Source organism: Oncorhynchus gorbuscha, linkage group LG26 (assembly GCF_021184085.1).
Source record: "Oncorhynchus gorbuscha isolate QuinsamMale2020 ecotype Even-year linkage group LG26, OgorEven_v1.0, whole genome shotgun sequence".
Taxonomy (NCBI): domain Eukaryota; kingdom Metazoa; phylum Chordata; class Actinopteri; order Salmoniformes; family Salmonidae; genus Oncorhynchus; species Oncorhynchus gorbuscha.
In genome coordinates, this window is record NC_060198.1 from 846,337 (window position 1) to 856,185 (window position 9,849).

General features: G+C 46.9%; 1 long non-coding RNA gene across 1 annotated transcript in view; it reads right to left on the reverse strand.

The window, feature by feature from the left end:
* LOC124015190 overlaps positions 1–9,636 on the reverse strand; it is a 281,103-nt gene extending 271,467 nt beyond the window's left edge. Inside the window, exon 1 of the long non-coding RNA XR_006835107.1 lies at positions 9,538–9,636. This is a non-coding gene — a long non-coding RNA (uncharacterized LOC124015190). The remainder of the gene's footprint in view (positions 1–9,537) is intronic.
* Between the last annotated feature and the right edge of the window lie 213 nt (positions 9,637–9,849).

The window sequence follows — 9,849 nt, forward strand, 5'->3', positions numbered from 1 at the left end:
GGGTGTCACAGTGCTACTTAGCAAAGCCATATAATGCCTCATCTTTAACTAGCGTTGTCATAACAGTTTTACCTGACATTTCAACTTTGCTACCTGGTGTTGTACCAGCCATAAGTTCCACCGTGATTGTGTTACTTAGCGTTGTCATAACAGTTTTCAACTGCCAATCAACCTGTGCTACATTGTGTCCTGACAGTTTTGAAATACTGTGTGGTGTCTTAATACCTATAATCACGTACGCTTCCTGGTTTCATCTCACCTTTCAGTGTCTCAGTGAAGAGAGGGATTACATGAAGCAGTCCAATCAGAGGAACTTATAATATCACCTGCTGTTTCAGGTACCTGCACACACACACACACAACACTGACACACACACAACACTGACACACACACACACACATCACTGACACACACACACAACACTGACACACACAACACTGACACACACACAACACTGACACACACAACACTGACACACACAACACTGACACACACACAACACTGACACATACACACAACACTGACACACACACAACACTGACACACACACACACACTGACACACACACACAACACTGACACACACACACAACACTGACACACACACAACACTGACACACACACACAACACTGACACACACACACAACACTGACACACACACAACACTGACACACACACAACACTGACACACACACACAACACACAACACTGACACACAACACTGACACACACAACACTGACACACACACACAACACTGACACACACACAACACTGACACACACAACACTGACACACACACACAACACTGACACACACACACAACACACACACACACAACACTGACACACACACAACACTGACACACACACAACACTGACACACACACAACACTGACACACACAACACTGACACACACACAACACTGACACACACACACAACACTGACACACACACAACACTGACACACACACAACACTGACACACACACACACAACACTGACACACACACACACAACACTGACACACACAACACTGACACACACAACACTGACACACACACAACACTGACACACACACACAACACTGACACACACACACAACACTGACACTGACACTGACACACAACACTGACACGGACACTGACACACAACACTGACACTGACACACACACACAACACTGACACACACACAACACTGACACACACACAACACTGACACACACAACACTGACACACACACAACACTGACACACAACACACACAACACTGACACACACACAACACTGACACACACACAACACTGACACACACACAACACTGACACACACACACACAAAAGTGACACACACACAACACTGACACACACACACAACACTGACACACACACACAACACTGACACACACACAACACTGACACACACACAACACTGACACGCACACAACACTGACACACACACAACACTGACACACACACACAACACTGACACACACACAACACTGAAACACACACAACACTGACACACACATACACAACACTGACACACACACAACACTGACACACACACACACAAAAGTGACACACACACAACACTGACACACACACTGACACACACACACACACAAAAGTGACACACACACAACACTGACACACACACAACAGTGACACACACCTCCTGTGTGGCTTCCTGGCTTGTTAGACAGGGTGTCCCGTTTTTATGAGCCTCCCATTGATAAATTACCCCAACTACCATAATTAGGACCAAGACACCAAGACACACACACCAAGACACACACACACACCACACCTACAAACATACACACACACACACACACGCACACAAACACCTACAAACATACCCTGTAAAAGGCGTCAGGCGTTGTGGCCTATTGAGAGACAGCTAGAGGCAACATGTGTGTAGTTGTGGTTGAGGTGACAGGAAGTACTTACTTACTACACACTGTGAGGGGCAGAACTGGGTTACAGAAGTTGAGGACCTTATACATGCACAAACACATAACACAAACACACCACACACACACAAAAGCTACACACACACACACACACACGCAAGCACACACACATACTCATACACAAAGACAATATGCATAGATTTCCCTGTTTGAGCACACAGGTATTATCCAGGTTAATCAGGTGAGTCAGAGACATTCAATATAAAACATATTCAGTCAAATACATACACACACACACACACACACACACACACACACACACACACACACACACACACACACACACACACACACACACACACACACACACACACACACACACACACACACACACACACACACACACACACACACACACACACACACACACACACACACACGATACTTCACTCTGAATTCATTATCCTCCATAACCGTGTATTCACAGCGTTTAAACCCAACATAAAGGGGGGTTCCTGGTTCAATTCCATTTTGGTGCAGTCTTTTTAAGAATTGGAAATACCCTACATGAAAATATTTCATTTTCCCTCCCTGCAGTGCAAACTTAATCCAAAATGCAGTCAAGTTAAGCAACAAGACAATTGCTCTGGTGAAAACTATCCCTCTACATATTTAACAACTATCAAAACCAAGGTCTTAATTCATCTGTAACTAAATTCTAAGAGTAGGATTGGGGGGAGAAACAGAGAAAAGGGAACAAACTCCAACTGCAGCCAGAGTGGTTTCAAACCAAGCTTTTTTATTTTATTTTATTGAACATTTATTTAACAAGGCAAGTCAGTTAAGAACAAATTCTTATTTACAATTGATGGCCTACCCCGGTCAAACCCTCCCCTACCCCGGTCAAACCCTCCCCTACCCCGGCCTACCCCGGCCTCCCCCAGACGACGCTGGGGGAATTGTGCACCGCCCTGCGGGACTCCCAGTCACAGCCAGATGTGATACAGCCTTTTAAAGTGGAGATGTGGATTCAGATGTTGTACTTCAGGGCAGGAGGAATTCAAGGAGAGAGGGGATTAGGGGAGAAAGAGAGAAGAGCAATCAATTGTAACCGTAGCCTGGTCGTTTTGCTACCAAAGTTTTGGATTCTGAGCTTTAACTTTGAACTCCTCTCAAAAAGAAGTGTTGTTTTGTGTTCAGGGTAGAGGTCTGCATCACAAATAGCACCATATTCCCTGTATAGTGCACTACTTTTGATCAGGACCCATAGGGCTCTATATAGGGAATGGGGTGCCATTTGGGGCACAGGTTGGTGTTTAGAGTTAGGGGACGTCAAGCGAGGAACGCGACAAGGTTTTTACTGGTCCCTCAAGATACTGGCTTGGTCCCAATTCTCCCACATTGCTTCCTTTCCTTGTCTCCGTTTCCCTCATAAACATGAATAGGTTGAAGGATACGTTTGGTTTCTACTATCTATTTCCTCTTGCCTGCAGAGACACTGGCTGTGTCCCAATTCCCCCAGGTCTTCCTTGTCTTGTCTCCTCTGTCAGATTCATCACATTCTCCAATACACTCTATATCACACCAACAGATTCATCACTTTCCCCAATACACTCTATATCACACCAACAGATTCATCACTTTCCCCAATACACTCTATATCACACCAACAGATTCATCACTTTCCCCAATACACTCTATATCACACCAACAGATTCATCACTTTCCCCAATACACTCTATATCACACCAACAGATTCATCACTTTCCCCAATACACTCTATATCACACCAAAAGATTCATCACATTCTCCAATACACTCTTTATCACACCAACAGATTCATCACTTTCCCCAATACACTCTATATCACACCAACAGATTCATCACTTTCCCCAATACACTCTATATCACACCAACAGATTCATCACATTCTCCAATACACTCTTTATCACACCAACAGATTCATCACTTTCCCCAATACACTCTATATCACACCAACAGATTCATCACTTTCCCCAATACACTCTATATCACACCAACAGATTCATCACTTTCCCCAATACACTCTATATCACACCAAAAGATTCATCACATTCTCCAATACACTCTTTATCACACCAACAGATTCATCACTTTCCCCAATACACTCTATATCACACCAACAGATTCATCACTTTCCCCAATACACTCTATATCACACCAACAGATTCATCACATTCTCCAATACACTCTTTATCACACCAACAGATTCATCACTTTCCCCAATACACTCTATATCACACCAACAGATTCATCACATTCTCCAATACACTCTTTATCACACCAACAGATTCATCACTTTCCCCAATACACTCTATATCACACCAACAGATTCATCACTTTCCCCAATACACTCTGACTCTATATCACACCAACAGATTCATCACTTTCCCCAATACACTCTATATCACACCAACAGATTCATCACATTCTCCAATACACTCTTTATCACACCAACAGATTCATCACTTTCCCCAATACACTCTATATCACACCAACAGATTCATCACTTTCCCCAATACACTCTGACTCTATATCACACCAACAGATTCATCACTTTTCCCAATACACTCTATATCACACCAACAGATTCATCACATTCTCCAATACACTCTTTATCACACCAACAGATTCATCACTTTCCCCAATACACTCTATATCACACCAACAGATTCATCACATTCTCCAATACACTCTTTATCACACCAACAGATTCATCACTTTCCCCAATACACTCTTTATCACACCAACCGATTTTGTATTCTGCTGTCAACAGCAAATATTGAATTAAGACCAGAGGAGCCTACGAGACCCAGAACAAGACTCAAATCGCAAGACCTCGACAGCCGACTTTGTCATCCATTCCTCTAGCTGTCTGGAGTTACAGACAGACAGCCACACTCTGTCCTCCTCTCCTCTAGCTGTCTGGAGTTACAGACAGACTGACACACTCTGTCCTCCTCTCCTCTAGCTGTCTGGAGTTACAGACAGACTGACACACTCTGTCCTCCTCTCCTCTAGCTGTCTGGAGTTACAGACAGACTGACAAACTCTGTCCTCCTCTCCTCTAGCTGTCTGGAGTTACAGACAGACTGACACACTCTGTCCTCCTCTCCTCTAGCTGTCTGGAGTTACAGACAGACTGACACACTCTGTCCTCCTCTCCTCTAGCTGTCTGGAGTTACAGACAGACTGACACACTCTGTCCTCCTCTCCTCTAGCTGTCTGGAGTTACAGACAGACTGACACACTCTGTCCTCCTCTCCTCTAGCTGTCTGGAGTTACAGACAGACTGACACACTCTGTCCTCCTCTCCTCTAGCTGTCTGGAGTTACAGACAGACACACTCTGTCCTCCTCTCCTCTAGCTGTCTGGAGTTACAGACAGACAGCCACACTCTGTCCTCCTCTCCTCTAGCTGTCTGGAGTTACAGACAGACAGCCACACTCTGTCCTCCTCTCCTCTAGCTGTCTGGAGTTACAGACAGACAGCCACACTCTGTCCTCCTCTCCTCTAGCTGTCTGGAGTTACAGACAGACAGCCACACTCTGTCCTCCTCTCCTCTAGCTGTCTGGAGTTACAGACAGACAGCCACACTCTGTCCTCCTCTCCTCTAGCTGTCTGGAGTTACAGACAGACACACTCTGTCCTCCTCTCCTCTAGCTGTCTGGAGTTACAGACAGACAGCCACACTCTGTCCTCCTCTCCTCTAGCTGTCTGGAGTTACAGACAGACTGACACACTCTGTCCTCCTCTCCTCTAGCTGTCTGGAGTTACAGACAGACTGACACACTCTGTCCTCCTCTCCTCTAGCTGTCTGGAGTTACAGACAGACAGCCACACTCTGTCCTCCTCTCCTCTAGCTGTCTGGAGTTACAGACAGACAGCCACACTCTGTCCTCCTCTCCTCTAGCTGTCTGGAGTTACAGACAGACTGACACACTCTGTCCTCCTCTCCTCTAGCTGTCTGGAGTTACAGACAGACAGACACACTCTGTCCTCCTCTCCTCTAGCTGTCTGGAGTTACAGACAGACTGACACACTCTGTCCTCCTCTCCTCTAGCTGTCTGGAGTTACAGACACTCTGTCCTCCTCTCCTCTAGCTGTCTGGAGTTACAGACAGACACACTCTGTCCTCCTCTCCTCTAGCTGTCTGGAGTTACAGACAGACTGACACACTCTGTCCTCCTCTCCTCTAGCTGTCTGGAGTTACAGACAGACTGACACACTCTGTCCTCCTCTCCTCTAGCTGTCTGGAGTTACAGACAGACACACTCTGTCCTCTTCTCCTCTACCTGTCTGGAGTTACAGACAGACAGCCACACTCTGTCCTCCTCTCCTCTAGCTGTCTGGAGTTACAGACAGACACACTCTGTCCTCCTCTCCTCTAGCTGTCTGGAGTTACAGACAGACTGACACACTCTGTCCTCCTCTCCTCTAGCTGTCTGGAGTTACAGACAGTCACACTCTGTCCTCCTCTCCTCTAGCTGTCTGGAGTTACAGACAGACAGCCACACTCTGTCCTCCTCTCCTCTAGCTGTCTGGAGTTACAGACAGACAGCCACACTCTGTCCTCCTCTCCTCTAGCTGTCTGGAGTTACAGACAGACAGCCACACTCTGTCCTCCTCTCCTCTAGCTGTCTGGAGTTACAGACAGACTGACACACTGGTACAATACAAGCATATAAACATTTGTTGACCAGATAAGAATTCCTTTGTGCAGGCAGCATTATTATTGTGGCTGTGGCAGACACACACAACACTGCACTACGTGTGTGTGTGTGTGTGTGTGTGTGTGTGTGTGTGTGTGTGTGTGTGTGTGTGTGTGTGTGTGTGTGTGTGTGTGTGTGTGTGTGTGTGTGTGTGTGTGTGTGTGTGTGTGTGTGTGTGTGTGTGTGTGTGTGTGTGTGTGTGTGTGTGTGTGTGTGTGTGTGTGTGTGTGTGTGTGTGTGTGTGTGTCCATTAGTCTGTGTAACCTGTCAGGCCATCTCCAGTAATAGCATCATTACTGACATCATGACTTTATTGGATCGGCTGGCTAGCTGCTCTTTAGGGACCACTGCCCCCCGGCCACTGACATCACACACACGTCACATGTACATACAGATATGTGTCACACACGGTCACACACAGCCCAACTACCCTCACACACACACATCCTAACCCCTTACACACACACACCAGCCTCAGCACCGACCGGATGCGTGGGTTCATGGCTGGATCATAGTTGAGTTGAGACGTAATGCAGGTCGTGTTTAATAAGGCCCTTATAACAAGATGTGGCCCACTGGTGACTCATGTCCACACACATACATGGCCAGTAGCTGCGGATCTGATCTGCCCACAGTGAAATAAGTATGAATGAAAGACCGTCATAGCTATAGTTAGGACTCATAGAGCTGAATACAAAGAGATGGAGGGAGATACACATGCAGACAGAGACACACAGACAGAGAGAGAGAGGCAGAGAGAGAGAGAGACACAGGCAGAGAGAGAGAGAGAGGCAGAGAGAGAGACACACAGTCAGAGAGAGAGAGAGAGAGAGAAAGAGAGAGAGGCAGAGAGAGAGAGGCAGAGAGAGAGAGAGAGAAAGAGACACGGGCAGAGAGGCAGAGAGAGAGAGGCAGAGAGAGAGAGACAGAGAGGCAGAGAGAGAGAGACACAGGCAGAGAGGCAGAGAGAGAGAGAGAGAGGCAGAGAGAGAGAGAGACAAGCAGAGAGGCAGAGGGAGAGAGAGAGAGAGAGAGGCAGAGAGAGAGAGAGAGAGACAGGTAGAGAGAGGGGGGGGGAGAGAGGCAGAGAGAGAGACACGGGCAGAGAGAGAGAGATGCAGAGAGAGAGAGAGAGACAGGCAGAGAGGCAGAGAGAGAGAGAGAGAGACAGGCAGAGAGAGAGAGAGAGAGAGAGAGAGAGAGAGAGAGAGAGAGAGAGAGAGAGAGAGAGAGAGAGAGAGAGAGAGAGAGAGAGAGAGAGAGAGAGAGAGAGAGAGAGAGAGAGAGAGAGAGAGAGAGAGAGAGAGAGAGAGAGAGAGAGAGAGAGAGAGAGAAGTGCTAGCAGGGTAAAGAATGGAGATAAAATAACATATTATCAGGAGCTTTTGTGTATCAAGATTTCATTCAGTTTCTATTTAGCTGAACATGGTGGTGATGATGATGATACAGAAACAATTATGTATCTTGTTCTACCACAGTCTGAGAAGACATAAGCCCCCCAAAACAGCAATATAACAACTCATTGTAAAATAAACCGAACAACAACCAGCTGGCATTGGAGAATGCAACAGTCTTCCGGGGAAATAATCGTTTTATCTTGAATCAAATCAAACTGTCATTTAGGGTCCATTGGTTTGCTTTTGACATAGTATCACTCATTATTAGTATCGTTGCTACACTCATTCGTCATGTTGTGCAAACGGTGTCTGCCCCGGTAATAACCCAACCCGGGGTGGTAACAGCTGACGGGTGCATGAGCCCCGGTCCCGGTGCACAGATGGTGACGATCACTATTCCGTGGCGGTAAAGTCTGCCTGACGGTCGATGCCGCCGAGGTGACAGCGAGTCGCGAGCGGGGACCCCAGGTTTCGCCAGTCACTGCATGCGCATTTGCAAGATTTTAAACAAAGCGTTGAAGGCGCGAGCAACCCCCGTTGTCAGTCAGTCTTTGTCTTTCTCTCGCTCTCTCTGTCACACACACAGTCACATAAAGACACTCACATTCCCATGAATATAGTCACTTCGGGAAAATGTAATTGTGCCGATGAAGCGCTCATTTGGAACGCTTACCAATAAATCGATATTCATATTAGCCTCCGAAAACACATTATTATTACAATTATAAACGGGTGAATCCATGTGTGAATAAATGATATTTTGGAGGGGGTGTAGGCTAAAGACACGTCAATCACGAAGCCACACACACACACACACGCCACATGCGGCTCGTGCAGCCAGCCCGCGAGACGCATCTGCCTCAGCTTTGGCACCAGATACAGTTCTGCTCACAACACCAACCGTCCCGTCCCAGAACCCTTTGCATCACTGTGGGAGCTTGTAGGTCCATGTAGGCTACACCCAGTCCAGGCACCCCTGGCTTGGAGCAGCTCATCCCCGTCCAAACGTTATCAACAGCTGGCTTTCACATCGGCTACTGATACCTTTCTTTCTAACAGTTAAATACACACACAGGTATTAGGTAATCAACTGCTTTCCATCAGCTTGTTTTAAATCCGCTTGGTTTGGGTTCGCTACAGATCGGGCAATAGGCTACAAACCACTGACCCAAACGGAGCATGTTAGAGGGGACCAGTCCCTTCTCATGCTGTCAGTTAGAACGTTCCACCGGAAACCACTTCGCGCTCCACACACACCGCAGCCAGAGAAAGCTGTTGAAACCCAGTTGCTATGAGAGCTGTCAAAGCATACCGCGCAGCACCTTCTTTTCCAACTGCAGCGGCTGAGAATCACTTTCAAACAACATATTCCACACCAAAAACCGTCAACTGAGAATGTTTTAACGCTATTCAACTACCCCTTGAAAAGAGGCTGATATTGTAATTAATTGAAACACATAAATTAGCCGTAGCCTACCTTTAAATCGCGGATTCCATTAGAAACGTAGTCTATGATCCGTTCTGCAGCGTTTTAAAAAGGCAGTTAATTATCCCGTGACAGCACCGTGTGATCAAGCTCGGAAGGCGCGAGGGCGAGAGAGAGAGAGAGAGAGAGAGAGAGAGAGAGAGAGAGAGAGAGAGAGAGAGAGAGAGAGAGAGAGAGAGAGAGAGAGAGGAGTGAGTGGGAAGTGCAAGGGAAGGGGAGAGGGAGTGAGGAAGGGGAGAGGGAGTGAGGAAGAAGGGAGAGACCGAGAGACTACTGAATAAGGGGGGTCGCCAACCACTCCCG